Raw genomic sequence first — 17,500 nt, forward strand, 5'->3', positions numbered from 1 at the left:
TTCCTGAGTTTGCTGCAATGTTTAAGATGTTATCGACTAACAGAGACTTTTTAACGCTTGTACTTACACATCAAATATATTTTTCTGCATACAATATTATGGCTATACATTACACCTGTTTCTGATCGTTCTAATATTTGTACTCGGTTAAATTTCATTTTATTTCCACAAAATATTAAGATGACCAGAAACACATTGAATGTACAAACACTGATATTCTAAACCAGAAAATATATTTAATATGTAAGTTTAGTCGTCGAAATATTTTATTAGTCGGAAACATCTGACAATGCAGCAAACTCAGGAATGTCCCTTTAAGAATAGAAATAATAATTGCTGGAAAGTCACCAGAAATCCAGATTTTGTTTAAGATATTTAAAAGGACCATCACTGATGATCCACGTGGGTGTATTAATATAATGCCTTTCACCTGGTCCTACTGAAGTATCATGGGCTCTACGAACAACATTCTGCAACTCTTCCACAGAGATGTGCCTGTTGTTTAATTCAGCACCTCACAACGGTGATATAAGCGTGTTTCCCCAGTGAGTGGTCTGTTTGTTTAGACGGGACTAAAGAACTGGAAAGATTTTTCAAATAATTAACATTTTCTAACCAGTGCCCCAATGGGTTCGGCCTTGTCTACACCGTTTAACATACTCTCAATGTCTGCAGGAAGTAGGTTGCAGGGTCTTCGTGTGCATCTGTATGTGATGACGCAATTCGCTGACGCCACCGCGAAATACGTCTATTGTATATATCACGCCTAATGTATAAGGGTGGTGCATGCCCGCGGTGATGCACGTGTAAATGACGTCATTATGTAACAGATCACGGCGGCAGTTACTAACAGGAATGGTTCGGGTTTCAATAGGTGGTCGATGTTTGAGGACAGAACTCGAAACGGTACCCAGTTAGACACCATTCTGTGATTTTCCAAAAGATGTTTGCATGTAGCATCTAAAGAAAATATATTTTCCAAGTGTGCCTTCTGAAGCCGTATCGGCAGATTGTTCATATCTTTTGGTAGAGCTTTGAAATCCTTGATTTTGAATCTTGATCTGTAATACATGACATTCTGAAATGAAAGAAAACCACCATTGACGAAATAGAAACATATTAAAAAAGAAAGAAAGAAATGTTTTATTTAACGACTAAACACATTTTATTTACGGTTATATGGCGTCAGACATATGGTTAAGGACCACACAGATTTTGAGAGGAAACCCGCTGTCGCCACTATATGGGCTACTCTTCCGATTAGCAGCAAGGGATCTTTTATTTGCGCTTCCCACAGGCAGGATAGCACAAACCATGGCCTTTGTTGAACCAGTTATGGATCACTGGTCGGTGCAAGTGGTTTACACCTACCCACTGAGCCTTGCGGAGCACTCACTCAGGGTTTGGAGTCAGTATCTGGATTAAAAATCCCATGCCTCGAATGGGATCCGAACCCAGTACCTACCAGCCTGTAGACCGATGGCCTGCCACGACGCCACCGAGGCCGGTAGAAGAAACATATTATAAAACTAAAATATAAAAATCACTATATATAACCAAATGGATATATATATATATATATATATATATATATATATATATATATATATATATATATATATATATATATATATATATATATATCAGAGATGGGGTAATCGTAATTAGTAAGATCGGTGGCCTGATGGAGGGGGGAGGGGGGGGGGGGGGGGGGGGGGATGGGCAGAATTTTGAAAATAGCAATTAGTAAAAAAGTTAATAGAATAATATATTTTTTTTTTTTAAAAGGTTACAAGCCAAAAATAAACAAGAATTGACTGCTCGGCCGAATATTTATATAATTTGGAGCATTTTAGAAGGACAGTCCAAAATTAAATAAAAGAAAGAAGAGAGGATCGGACTATTTAATAATATTTTTAAAAAAGAAGTAATTTCGACATAAAATTTTGAACGCAGATCTAAAAGTTTAAAGTCCAATCGATATGTTCACGCGAGTGGCCTCGTCAAGTCCGTTTGGGTGCACAGCTTAAAGGGACGAGATGGGTTGCATCCCGTCAAGAAAACCCCTAGCTTGACAGTCGATAGACGTTGAAGGTGTTGTGCTGTGCTGAAATACAGATCTTGAGAAGCCGGATCCGTCTGAACGAGAGAGAGTATCAGACTAGGGTATAGTCCAGTCGTCATGGGTTGGCATAGTGGTGCGGACGGGCCCGACTCCGGAGGATACGAGATTGTATCACTATAAGGCAAGGTAAAGTCTAGAAAAAGAGTAGTAGGGGCCGACCCCGCTTCCTATTTCTTCTTAGAGTGGGGCGGTCAATCTTCCAGTGCTGCTAGGACAGGCTCGGACATGTAGAGACTAAACGCGAACAACCGTGGCGTTCTGCAGAATGGCTGTCATACAAGTCACGAAAAAAACAAGTCGACAGTCAGACGGAGAAATGACGTGGAGGCAAGGAATCTCGCTAAAAAAGAATCCAACCTGGTGGTGCAGGCTGTGGAAACGAGAAGATGTCCAGCGTTCAATCAGTTCCAATGGCCGCATACATTCCAGAAGAAAACTTCATTTCGCTAACAAAAACAACGAAATGAAGGACCCCCAAGTCCAGCACACGAAAGCACGTGCAGTGTGCACAAACGAAACAAGCACGTCTTACCGCGTGGAGCCCCAGACTGGGAATGACATTGTTTGAGAATGTCATGTAATCGCAATCGTAATTGATTCATTGCTAATGTAATAGTAATCAGCGATTACTTTCATGATTACTCATAATTATTTACTAAACTTAGATGTGTTTAGCATCAACTCCAGTAACAGTGCCTATAGTTAGAAGCAGTACTGGTCGGTCAGTAGAACTGATCTGCCATTGTCTACTAATCTCATAGTAGAACTATTATTTGCCTTAAGAAACAGGGAATCATAACGTCTGGATTATCAAATGAATGTTACCCAGGGGATGAAGACACACATTCACATAATGGTATCTTTCGTGTTTACGTTTACTATACAACCACTTGAATGAAAGAAAGAAAGAAATGCTTTATTTAACGACGCACTCAAAACATTTTATTTACGGTTATATTGCGTCAGACATATGGTTAAGGACCACACAGATTTTGAGAGGAAACCCGCTGTCGACAGTTCATGGGCTATTCTTTCCGATTAGCAACAAGGGATCTTTTATTTGCGTTTCCCACAGGCAGGATAGCACAAACCATGGCCTTTGTTGAACCAGTTATGGATCACTGGTCGGTGCAAGTGGTTTATACCTACCCATTGAGCCTTGCGGAGCACTCACTCAGGGTTTGGAGTCAGTATCTGGATTAAAAATCCCATGCCTCGACTGAGATCCGAACCCAGTACCTACCAGCCTCTAGACCGATGGCCTAACCACGACGCCACAGAGGCCCGTCCACTTGAATGAATACAGTTTTCTAGCTAGCAATATATAAAAGGGCGCTTCACCATGCCCCAGTTTTGTGTCCTAATGGACAGTCATCCTCACCCTGTCGCAGACACAGCCACAAATAACGTAACTAATTAAGCAAACACCCAGATGAAAGTAGTCTATCACGATAAACCTTGATTTATTTTCCTTTAAAATAGATTAAAATATTAATACGTCTGATAAAAATTCCCGAAAGCTGATTTTAATAGATATTCTACAACACGCGGCGCTTGTAATACCAAAATAAACACACACTGAGACAACTGGATCCTTATAATATGGCACAAAGCAAGCATGACTGCAAATCGATTCATTAATAATAGTTATTTTTAGAATGTCAACAATTAAATGCAATGAGCAACTTGTGCACATGTATATGTATGCAGATATCAATTTAATTATTTATTTACTTGTTTGTTCTTTTCTTTCGTTCTTTATTTCTTCATTTATAGATTTAAAAAAAAATAGTAATATATTTTAATTTGTGGATGGTATTAAATGGTATACGTTCTACAAGCAATAAAAAACAAAACAAGTAATAGTGATCAGACAGTTTGCAATTACTAATTATGGCTTATTTCAATAATATAACAAAATATATATGTTATGCATTGATACAATAATTATACCTATGGTTAAGAGTACCTTTTCGTCAACAATCCAAATTTAAGAATAAAAAATCTTATGTCCTTTAATGAATGAAATCGGTATGGTTGTAAAATAGTGTATAATTTCATGGTGGTAACATCATTTCATGATTTGTGTAGATTTGTGGAAATGTAATTATGATTGTAATCATGATTGCTAGATAATGTATTCGCAATCGTAATAGATTACTTTTAAATATCTTGTAATCGTAATCGTAATCGTAACATTCTAAAGTAATCGTAATCGTAATCGATTACTTTTGTCAAGTAATCGCCCCACATCTGATATATATACCGTAAAGGGAACTACGTTCAATGGAAACGCGAAGAATGACTGATTGCCAAGAATTGAAATGAATATAATGCTCCCATCCCTGTGTCAGCCTACACTAGTGTGACTACTTCAGTGTCCTGCGTGACTAGAATACACTTGTGCTTACAAAAAAACACGATACCTCCATCAAGTGACCTTGATATTCACACGGTCCGTCACGAAATATAGCCCGCGCAGATGTTGACAGTAACCTGCGTGACACGTACCTCCCGGTGCAATGATAACAAGGATTTATCTCATAATAGGCTGTGTCAATATAACTGCACTCTGTAATATTCAAATTGATAAAGTATATCGCAACAAAATCAGTCAGATATTAATGATGCATTCACCAAGTTACAAGTTAAAACGTTTGTCTTGTTTAACGACACCACTAGAGGATATTGATTTATTGAACATCAGCTTCTGGATGTCAAACATTTGGTAATTCTGACATATAATTTTCTTCAAATCTTCAGACAGGATAGCACATACTACGGACTTTGATACACCAGTCGTATATATGCACTGTGTGTGTGTGTGGGGGGGGGGATGAGTTGATGGTCGTGTGAACATTACTCCAATTAACCAATTAATTAATTAATTAATTAATTTATTTATTCATCTCCTTAGTCATTTATTTATTTCTATTTATTTATTTATTTATTTATACTTCTTTTGGCTAGTACTAAAGGAGCATAACTATTCCAGATTTTTAAAATTATTATTCCGTATATTCCTTTGTTCAAAATAGATTGATACATCTTTATTTTAAAAGTTGTATTATTATTTGGTAGTAGTAGTTAATATTAATAGCAAATATGAGCATATATATGTAACGAAATAAGAGAACATCTGGTATTTGAGAGCCAATTTAAATCATTGTAAATGAGAGCATGGTATAATATACAGAGACGCAATGTGGGATTCAATGTCGGTAACACTGTGAACTTTCCCATACTGTGGATGGGGGGTTTAGCCTGGAGTCAGTATATGCTATAACTATCTAAAGCTTCTTTTTGTATGTGTATGTGTATATGTTATAATAACTTTTATTAAGTTTCGGTCACATTTACATCATCATCACCATAACCACCTTTGTTGTAATCATCATCACTAATATAACTACTGCTACTACTATGATTAATATTATTACTACTGCTCTGTTACGTTTGGATCTTGATCGAAGCAGTACTAGAAATAATGAAATATAACTCCGGTGGCTTGCGGTCACAATCCTGCACCTCTAGATATTCTGTTTATGTGTTGAGGTGTGTGTGACCAAAGTGACGTGTTTTAGAGTCAATGTTTTTGTATGAATGCCGTTTTAAGGAAGTTTGTGATCTTGAAGTATATACATGTATTTATAATTCGTTTGTTTTTGACGTACTTGTGTTTGATTAATCAACTGTACTGTGATGTACACAGAATGGCGTATACTGTCATATATAAGCTATGTATTTTACTGTATTCTGTGTGCATACTTAAGTATGGGTAGATCATTCACAGTTTGTTCAATGAACTGCTGGGGACTTGCGGATGTTAAAAAGAGAGGGGCGGGACGTAGCCCATTGTCGGTTTGGGATCGATCCCTGTCGGTGGGCCCATTGGGTTATTTCTCGTTCCAGCCAATGCACCACGACTGGTATATCAAAGGTCGTGGTATGTGCTATCCTTTCTGTGGGATGGTGCATATAAAAGATCCCTTGCTACTAATGGAAAAATGTAGCAGATTTCCTCTCTATGACTATATCAAAAATACCAAATGTTTGACATCCATTAGCCGATGATTAATAAATCAATGTGCTCTAGTGGTGTCGGTAAACAAAACATATTTCTTCTTCTAAGAAAGAGAAAATATGTCTTTACTTATTTACGGTCGAGCCGGTTCTCAGTTTAATTTCTTCAGAACACCCACTTTACAAAAGAAACAGAACTGTTTATTAGTGCAGAGTAGGGGTTTGAATGCATTTTTAATTGTGATAATAGCCAATCTCGTCGAGTGATAATACTGTTAAATAATAATTTTGAATATAAAATACATACAATATTTAGAGATGACAATGGAAATTTACTCATTGTAGATATAACAATTTGTAATCTACGTTTAACATTAGTAAACCTATATGGTCCAAATACAATCTAATTAAAATTAGCTCCACTATTACATGTGGATCTAACACCAGCCAGTTGGAGCTCATGTCCACCAATCAAAACCTTACTTGCAGAATCCTGCCAGTGATTTAAAAATAATTTGAAAACATTCCGAATTATCCCGAGGGTATACGATATGTTTCATGTGAATTACGAATGCCTTATTTAGACCAGTAGAACTAATTTTAATCGGATTGCTAACAACACTGCGTAGTCCCCAATGTCCAGGTAACATTTCGTTTGTAAATAATAATTTAAATATTGACCAATCACACTTCGCCTTTTCTAACGTTATTTGGGAACATACAAATTCTAAAAATATCGGGCGAGTCTATTTTAGTGGCCGCAGTACAGCGAACCATACCAATACGTACGGGGTGGGTTATCAGTCTTCAATTTTACATTAAAAATTATTTATTTATTTATTAAAAACCCCAAACTAAATCAGTCTTCAGTTTTACATTACAAATTATTTATTTTATAAAATAAAACATGTTTTAAGGCATTCGTCATTCACACGAAACATGTCGTATACCCTCAGGATAATTCGGAATGTTTTCAAATTATTTTTAAATCACTGGCATGATTCTGCAAGTAAGGTTTTGATTGGTGGACATGAGCGCCAACTGGCTGGTGTTAGATCCACATGTAATAGTGGAAATAATTTTAATTAGATTGGTCCAAATACAGATAATCGTGATTTTTACAAGCTAATTTTACAACTCGGGGGTGACTGGAATCTGCTTTTAAACCCATACATTGATACTCAACTACGTAAATATTAATAATCCAAATGCACACGAAGCAGTATTAGAGATTTTAGTATTAGTGAGCCAGATCTTGTTAATATCTGGGAGAGACCATAACTCGAACTTTGTAAACATACATGGAGGAAGAACACATCATTGAAACAGACCCGATTAGATTTTGTTTTCTTAATATCAAATCCATTATATTCTTCTGTAACAAACACTAATACACATTGTGGATACAGAACTGATCATTATATGCTAAATCTTAAGTTCGAATTAACTGAACATATAAAACATAATACCTATTGGAAATTTTATAATTCACTTTTAAAAAACAAATCTTACTTAACAATAATAATAATAATAATAATAATAAAAATACTGGTGTTAAGAGACACAGTATGCAGTCGATAATATCCTCCTAACATAAATTGATTTTCAAATTAATGATAAATTATTTCTAGAAGTTTTACGTATGGAGATACGAGGCAAGACGATTTCCTACTGTTCTTATTTGGAAAAAAGAAAACAGTAAACGTGAAGAAAAATTAATCGAAGAAATAGAATCCTTAGAAAATAGCGATATATTAGATTTTGAAAACATTAATCCAAAACGAAAAGATTTAGAAAACGTGCGTCAAAAAACTATGAAAGGTCGAGAGCTAGATGGATAGAAGAGGGTGAACGAATGACTAATTACTTCTATAATATATTACTTCTATCATATATATATATATATGATGTAGGCAAGGTGATCCATTATCTCCATATATATTTCTTCTCTGTGTATAAATTCTTGCAGGACTTATATGTAAAACTAAGAAAACTAAGGGCATCCCAATAAACAACAAAGAATATCTAATTTCACAGTATGCCGATGATACTGATTTTATACTTGTTTGTAGTAGGGTGTCTTTTTAAGATATTTTCCGAATTATCAGGGCTCAATATCAATTATGATAAATCAGAGTTAATTTGTAATAGCTCTCTTAAGAACAGTCCAATACGATATTTACCAAATCTTAATCTAAAATAGAATTCTCCTTCGTTTAAAGCTATTAGAATTATTTTTAGTACCGACTTAAATGAAATGACCAAACTTTATTATAATTGTAAACTATTTGAAATTAAACAAATTATAAAGATATGGATGAGAAGGGCGTTAATGCCACTCGGAAGAATAACTGTAATAAACCCCCTGTTAATATCTAAGCTTATTTATCTATTTCTAACATTACCAAATCCATCGGAAACATTTCAGAAAGAACTGCAAAAAATATTGTTTAAATTTGTATGGAGTCAAAAGCCAGACAGGATAAAAAGACTAACCTGTTAACGAGGGAGGTCTCCAAATGATAAATATATTTAACTATGTTAAAGCTTTAAAAATTATTTGGCTACGTAAATTGAAAACCAAAGATCTAAAATGGAAACCTATTCTTTTTGCATGTTTTCCACAACTCCGTATCATATCGATATTCGGTAATGATTTCTCCCAATTGTGCTTAAAACATATTTTAAAATGTACTTTGTAAATATTGCATTCTGTGACTTTTCGTCATTAATTCAAGGTTTTTTTTGAAGACTTCTTATCAGAATCACTTTTTAATAATTCCAATATGAAAATTAACAGCAAATCGTTTTTAAAAAAGAAATGGCTTTGGAAAGGCATTTTTCAAATCTGTGATCTTGCTAATGAATACGGCAACTTTTCAACTTTAACCGCATTTAAAAATGTATACGAATTAAATGCATAATTTTTAGAGTATCAGAGATTTATTAACTCACTTAAGGCTTACCTTAGGAAAACGGAACTAAATAAAATAGAGACAAATATTCCTTTAGATGATTCTCCCGTTTAACGAAATTTTGTTTTATCAGAAATGGTTCGAAATTATATTATTATACACTTGTAACTTCTGAAAAACCAAATTCTGCAATATCAAAATGACAAACATATTTTATTTCACACCTTAATTGACACACTTTCTATTTAAAACCATTTGTAACCACGCAAGAAATAAAACTTAGATGGTTCCAATATAGGATACTTCATAGAATATTAACTACTAATAATTTTGCATATAAATTAAAATTAATTGACAGTGAAACATGTACTTTTTGTACATTTAGTTTGGGAATGTAAAATTGTTCAGAACTTGATTATTTAAATTGGTTATCAAAAGCATACAAGCATATATGTAATTTAAAGCTTTCTCTTGAGCTTGTGATATTTGGATGTGAAGATAATATTAAAACCGATAATATGTATGACCTGTTATTATTATTAGCTAAATACTTCATATATAAATGTAAAGTGCAAAGGGTCCAATTAAATATGATCCATTTCCAAAACGAAGCTAAACAAAGATAAAGTAGAATTTTTTTTTTTATTTCAGTAAAAACTATCATAATAAATTCTTCACAAAGTGGTCAGTGTATCATTCTCTCCTTGAACAGACCTAATTTTGCAACTTTCTTGAGAGAGAGAGAGAGAGAGAGAGAGAGAGAGAGAGAGAGAGAGAGAGAGAGAGAGAGAGAGAGAGAGAGAGAGAGAGAGAGAGAGAGAGAGAGAGAGAGAGAGAGAGAGAGAGAAGGGGGTAGGGGTGCAAGCCAGTACTCTAACTTATTATATTGTTTTATTATTTGTATGTACACGACCCATGTTTTTCTTGGCATGTGTTGTTTTCATTGTAAACAAGGGGCTAGAAAACCCACACACACCACAACATTACTCCAGTTAAGTGCGCGATCATGGAGTGTGTCAATAGGTTAATTGACTCTACTGCCGTCTTGTGAAGGACTTGTAATCTTATAACAGTCACACTGAGACACAGACAGACCTGATGATCATCGAGTGAGTATCACCAGCATATATTAAAACGCTTGTTTTGTTTAACACCATTAGAGCACATGGTTATATTAATCTTCGGCTATTGGATGTCAAACATTTGGTAATTTTAACATATAATCTCAGAGAGGAAACCCGCTACATTTTTCCATTAGTAGCAAGAAATCTTTTATATGCACCATCTCACAGAAAGGATAGCACATACCACGGTCTTTGATATACCAGTCGGGGCACGTCAGGTTCGGGGCCCCTCTATTAAATTAAATTACATGACAAATAAAAATATTAACTAATTATATAATTGTTAAAAATTTTTTTATAAAGGAAGTCCTTAGTCTCAGGATAATTCGGAATGTTTTCAAACTATTTTCAAATCACTGGCATAATTCTGCAAGTAAGGTTTTGATTGGTGGACATGAGCTCCAACTGGCTGCTGTTAGATCCACATGTAATAGTGGAGCTAATTTTATTTAGATTGTGATGGGTCAGGCATTCGCAGGCACAAATGAATGAATGGATGAATATTTTACAACATAATGGCACAAAACCACACATCGCGCTATTGGGTGTCAAACGAAGCAATGCTTTGATGTCTTTTCTCAATTTTTGTTTTGGGGGGTGGTGTGTGTGTGTGTGTGTGTGTGTGTGTGTGTGTGTGTGTGTTGTGTGTGTGTGTGTGTGCACTGATGCGTTATATTAACGTCCTAACACAAACGGGCTGACAGATCGAATTTTTAGGGGGAGGGAATAGGGAACATGCTCCCCGCAAAATGTGAAAAAAAGATTTCCGAAGTACAATTGTACCACATGATACATGCTGATAAATGCATGTTTTAATATGAAGTATGAGTTAATATTTGTATGCATATGTATACACTGAATATGTGAAAACCAGGCATGTACCAAATTGGTTAATTAAATGAAATAATTACGAACATTGATCGCAGTGTACGATCCACTCAAATAAGAAGGTTTAATACATTAATATTAAACAGATTTATTGTAGTATTTCCCAACTGTGGTGTGAGACCTTCACTGGCTTAATAGGGTTACTAAATTAGAGTTATTCCTCCTGATACAAATTTGGGCGCAAACGGCCACTCTCAAAACTGGAAACAAATTTACTAGCATTTAGCTAAAAAACTTATTAAATTTAGCAAAAACTTTGTTAAATTGATTTCAATTACAATGCCGCCAACCAAGAGGTTGAGAGGGACGGCGTCTCGCCCTCAGGTTCCGAGGCGAGGATTGGGAAGGAGCAACGGGTAACATTTGGAATTACGCTTTGGCGGTTCCTGATAGTGTTTCTGTCAATAATTCCGATAATCTTACGCCGGTTAACCGGGATGTGGGGAAGGACCCAAATGCTATACCGGGGGGGGGGGGGGGGGGGGGGGGGGGGGGGGTCCGGTGGGCTTCATGCAGTTAGGCGCAGAATCGGTGGGCAACCCCGAGATCTTGTTTTTAGCCGAAGATGACATAGCGGCCCATGTGCCGGGTCAATTAAAACAGAAGATCTGGGCGAATCAGTATATAAATTTGGGGCTTTTGTTGAAAGGAACCATTGAATTGCAAGATTTTTATGGGGGAGGGTCCTTAGTTCTCAATGAAAATGGGGTCCTTGAAACATGACCACGTGTTTTCAAGGACAAAATATCCACTGTTGACAAATGGACTGATGCATTCATAATTTTTATGCACATCTATATACAAAAATTTCCTGCGAAGGCGACTGAATTGACCCAATATATGTCTGTCATCAGAGATGCGTCAGCCAGAAGTCCGGGATATGGATGGAGGGAATATGATGAACAGTTTAGATTGCGCCAAGCCATTGCCCAGCAATCTTGGTCAAAACTAAACACCGGTCTGTGGCTGCGATTGCTGTCTGTACCTAGAGCTGGTGCAGCTAACCCCTCGGGTAGTAGTGGTACCGGCATAGCACAAGGGGCAAAGGGAGTATGTTATGGTTTTAATAAGGGTGCTTGTAAATTTAAAATGTGTAGGTATCAACACATATGCTCAGTTTGCCATGGCAATCACTCCAAACTAAACTGTTTGAAGGGGCAAGGTGATTCCTTTCGTAACCAGGGTGATAAAACCAACGATGCCCAAAGTGCTTTGGGAAAAAGAAAAATTTAGTTTGGGATTTACCTCAGTAAACACCACAGTGCTTGATGCTGAGTTGAAAGGATATCCTGATGAGGCTATTGCGAAAGAATTACTAGACGGTTTCATGTATGGTTTTCATTTGCAATACACAGGCCCCCGAATCCCCGTAGATGCTCCAAATTTAAAATCATTGAATGACAATATTGCATTAGCTAGAGAAAAGGTTAAAACAGAGATTGAGATAGGTAGAGTGGCTGGCCCCTTTAAATCAAGACCTATTGCTATATTACGTATATCTCCTTTAGGTTTGGTTCCTAAGAAAACCCCAGGTCAATTTAGAATGATACATCATTTATCATATCCAGAAAATCATTCCGTTAATGATTTCATTGATCCCCATGTATGTTCGGTATCGTATACAAAATTTGATGAAGCAGTTTTTATGATACAAAGGTCAGGTCAAGGGTCATTGTTAGCAAAGGCTGATATTAAGTCTGCATTCAGATTATTGCCAGTGTGGCCAGGTGAGTTTGATTTATTAGGTTTTAAACTTGAAGGGCAGTTTTTCTTTGATAAATGTCTACCAATGGGTTGTGCTATTTCTTGTGCTACATTTGAGAAATTTTCCACATTTTTAGAATGGGCCACACGTAAGAAACTGTACGGGGGGGAAATGATACATTATTTAGATGATTTTTTGTTTGTGGGGTCAAAGAATTCGAACCATTGTCAACAAGCTCTATACACGTTCTTTAATTTATGTAGTCGGTTAGGAGTGCCTATTGCTGAGGATAAGACTGAGGGCCCACAGGAGGTAATTTGTTTTCTGGGCTTGGAGATTGATACTGTTAACATGTTAATCAAGGTACCAATGGAAAAGGTTCACGAAATTGTGACTAGGATTTCAGATATGTTATCAGGACAGAAAACTACATTGAAGGCGATGCAGTCTTTATTGGGCATTCTCAACTTTGCATGTCGTGCAATCGCTCCAGGTCGAACTTTTTGTAGGCGAATGATTAATGCCACTATTGGGCTTACAAAACCATTTCATCATTTGAGATTAACAGCTGACATACGTGCTGACCTGCTTATGTGGTTACAATTTTTCAAATCATTTAATGGAATATCGATGTTCCGTGACCAATTTTGGGTCACAAGCGAACATGAAAACCTTTTCACTGATAGTTCAGCAAAACAGGGAAATGGCTTTGGAGCATATTACAATGGTAGTTGGACTTATGCGAGTTGGCCTCAATGGTGGTTTGAACAGGGCTATACAGATGACATTACAGTGTTGGAATTTTTCCCAATTTTAGTGGCAATATTTATTTGGGGCAATAGGTTGGCAAATAAAAAGATACTTTTTCATTCTGATAATCAGTCTGTTGTAGCCATAATAAATTCTATGACCTCGAAGTCGCACAACATTTTGACATTATTGCGTATCTTTGTACTTCGATGTTTACAGTTGAACATACTTTTCAAAGCAGTACATATTCCTGGCAATGTAAATATATTAACAGATAGTTTATCACGTTTACAGCTGGACAAATTCCGACAACTGGCTCCTCAGGCAGATTCCAGGGAGACTTATTTCCCAACCTGGCTCTGGTCAATTTTCACAGTGAAATTGGAAGACTGCTAGGCGCAAGTCTATCGAGCAGTACCCATGCTTGTTACAGTAATGCTATCAGAAGTTTGGCACAGTTTAGATCCTTAATGCATATGGGGGATATATGGCCGGTCCCTATTGAGCATTTACTATTATTCATAGGACACCATTCTACTAAGGGGTCAGCCCCATCTTCCATCGCATCTTACATATCGGGCATTAGTTTTGTGCATAAAGTGCATCAGTGGGACGACTCGACTTCCTTTTTTATAGTTAAAAAAGCTCTGGAAGGTTTGAAGAGGTTGCATGGCCGGCCTGACGCTAGATCTCCCATTACCCTTGATATTTTAGCTCAAATACACTCAGAATTGAGGCATATTTGTGCATCTAGATATGAATTGTTGTTATTCAGGGCTGTGTATTGCTTGGCCTTTTTCGGTCTGTTCAGAGTGAGTGAACTAGTCTATACTACACCACATGCATCGCATAGGCCTTTGTTGTTCTCCGATATAACATTAGATATAGGCAATGTTTCAGAATTGATTGTGACTTTAAGATACTCCAAAGTGGTCGTGGTACAACAGTGCATATTCCGTTAATACCAGGTAGTTTGGTTTGTCCTGTTAAAAACATGCGAGAGTTCTTGTTGGTCAGACCTGTCAACAATGGTTATTTGTTTGTCCATTGTGATAGAAAACCCCTCAATCAATATCAGTTCAGTGCAGTATTAACTAAAGTAATTTCTTTCTTGGGTTTACCTCAGGCACACTACAAGTCTCATTCCTTTCGAATAGGTGCTGCAACTACCTTAGCTATGAGAGGAATTTCGTCTGACACAATTCAAGTGTTGGGTCGTTGGAAGTCCACAGCTTTCCAAAAATATGTTAGAGTTAATATGGCATAGGGTTATTGTTGCAGTGTACCAAGTCATGCGCTGCTTCTGGTTAATAATATTCATTGAGTTTTTGCAGACGTATGGATAGTGGGATCTTCTGTCATTTATTGGGCATCCAAGAGAGCAGCGGTGCAGTTGAACAGTCACTTACGGCTGGAGCGCCTAGGGGTGAATATTTCCTGGATGGGACGCCGTGGATTAAAGTGGGACGGCGCGATGTATAATATCAGGAAGAGGTTAGTGGAAAATCCCCCGCCTCAATACATTGTGTTACATGTCGGTAGCAATGATGTAACAGAGATAGCCACTGCAGAACTGTGTGTGAAGGTAGAAAGAGACATACATAGTTTGTCCCAGTCATTGCTAAGCTCTAAGTGTATATTAGTTTGGTCAGATCTTCTTCCTCGTCTAACTTGGAGAGGGGGTAATTCAGTAACAGCAATAGAAAAGAAAAGGAAACGGGTGAATAGATCTGGGAGAAAAGCTGTCTTAGCAGGCGGGGGACGGGTTATCAGGCATGATGACATTACGTTTGACTGTCCACAGTTATTTCGAAGTGATGGGGTGCATTTGGATGACATTGGTAATGCAATCTTCGTCAACACCTTGCAGGGCGCTTTGGAGACGTTTCTTACGTCTACTAAGTTAATTTTTTCGTAGTTCTAAGTACTTTAACACTTATACTAGGATGAATGGGGTTGACGGATATGTGAAGACATATCCGTGTGGCATGATATGGTGGGCACGCATGTATGATCAACAGCTTTAATATTGTTAATTGCTATATTTATATGGCAGTTATTGTTGTGGTTGCTTTGCCATGGAATTTTTACACTGGGAAGCTAGTCATCAGTTCTCACATATACCCAGGTAAATGCTTCCTATTGCCCTGCTATGTTGCACACTAGGGGCGGAAACTTGCTAAGGTTTACCCTGGGAGTTTTTGGTTGGAATGCATTGGTGTGGGTATATGTGAGTGGGTTGGTCTTTCATGTACATGTGTTTGGTATACTCTGCTATGTTGTACACTAGGGAGTTGTTGGGTGCTGTTGTGTCCATTTCCGTGGTAGGTAGATACTCAGCAGGAATCCCACTTATGCGTGTGCATGTTAGTGAACTGCCCTGCTATGTCTCAACACTAGAGGGTAGTACCCAGAGAATTTGGAATATTGTTTGTAGTACATGCCTGCCCGCCATATGCTCTTGTCAAATGTGTCATTTAATAAAGAGCTGCAGCCATTTCATCCAAGTACTGCGTCATTGTTTGTTGTGGTATTTATAAGAAAATATCTTAAAATAATGCTTTTACAATTACAGTCGGCTCCCACCCAGAGCGAGTTTTAACGACTCAGTGGGTCGGTGAAAGGCCACTACACCCTCTTCTCTCTCAATAACCACTAATCAACTAACCCACCGTCCTGGACAGACAGCCCATATAGCTGAGGTGCGTGCCTAGGACAGCGTGCTTGATATAAGCAAGAAAATAAGTTGAATTGAAATAAATGCTATTGATAACAATCAATCGATCATTTTACAGGCCTGCACAAATTAAAAATTTGCATAACCGGAAAATCGGTTATGCCAAAAAAAATTGCATAACCTATTTTGATTTGCATAACCGGTTTTTTTTAAAAATGAAAAAGAACTTTAAAATAATTTTAATAAAGAACACCATTGTCATGTTGAAGTAAAAATGAACTGTAATAATATACCTTTATAGTATACACGTCAAACTTATACAGTCAAATTTTTCTTAGTAGATATGGTTCTCAAAACTTTAATTTTTTGAATTAAATTTGAATTAGTATGATGATGACCTATCATTGTGTATAATCACTATATATAAACAACAGACATACTAAATATCATAAAGGTGGTATTTATTGATGAAAGATATTTGGTCACAAAAAAATTACCATATAAATAGAATATTAAAAATGTCCAATGAGATAGCATTTTTACACTTTTCTATTGTAAGCATTGTGATCTGGTTTTAAATTAGCTGTCATAAGGGGTAGGTTATAGCCTGCTTCAAAGTTTATGTAGCAGTAAATTATTTGAATTCTTCATTTATTAGTTGTTGCTTATTATAATTGTTGCTTGTATTTAGTAATGATTCATCATAATGTCAATCCAGGTTTTCAAGTTTATATTCATGAATCATATATAATAAGCATAAGACAGTTTTGAAAATTAGTTCCAAATATTTAGTACAATGATATCTGCTCATAACCATAACTGTCAAACCAGTGAAACATTGGTCCATGTAGAATAACCCAAAAAAATAAACTAACACAAAATTGGTAATCTTCTGATCTTCTAAAGTTAAAATAAAAACTAATATGTGTAAGGTAATCTCTCAAGATTTATAATATAGTTAGCATTTGTGCCAATGTAATGTATATAGTTTGTTTTTACTGAGCGGACATGTCATCGTCTTCCTCATCAGAAGAGCAGTTGAAACTGTCAATGTCCATATCAGACTCAGAATCCGAACACTCCATGGCAACGTCCTGGTCACTGTGACTTTGACCTTCCCTGGAAGTTGATGCAGTTGCTGCTGGACTTTTTAATGACCATCGCCAATGTTTTGCTTTCATGTAGGATTCAACTGCTTGTTTAATTAATATTTCCTCATATTCCCCTTCTGGATGGAGCTGCTGCAGAATGCTATGATTGAGGTTTACAACCAACAAGTCGTCCAGTGAACTG

The 17,500-nt window shown here is 36.6% G+C and overlaps 1 protein-coding gene across 3 annotated transcripts in view; it reads left to right on the forward strand.

Annotated features, from left to right (window-relative positions):
- Positions 1–11,248: 11,248 nt before the first annotated feature.
- The window catches only part of LOC121383006 (histidine N-acetyltransferase-like), a 21,353-nt gene continuing 15,101 nt past the window's right edge, over positions 11,249–17,500 (forward strand). The window contains exons 1-2 of one of the 3 annotated variants that reach the window (XM_041512731.1): positions 11,249–11,431; positions 14,865–15,024. The gene's annotated coding sequence lies outside the window, so the exon portion shown is untranslated. Of the gene's footprint in view, positions 11,432–12,363; positions 15,025–17,500 lie in introns of those variants that run through there. The other 2 variants (XM_041512732.1, XM_041512729.1) reach the window with 2 other exon arrangements.

The sequence above is a fragment of the Gigantopelta aegis genome, chromosome 10 (genome assembly GCF_016097555.1).
Source record: "Gigantopelta aegis isolate Gae_Host chromosome 10, Gae_host_genome, whole genome shotgun sequence".
NCBI lineage: Eukaryota > Metazoa > Mollusca > Gastropoda > Neomphalida > Peltospiridae > Gigantopelta > Gigantopelta aegis.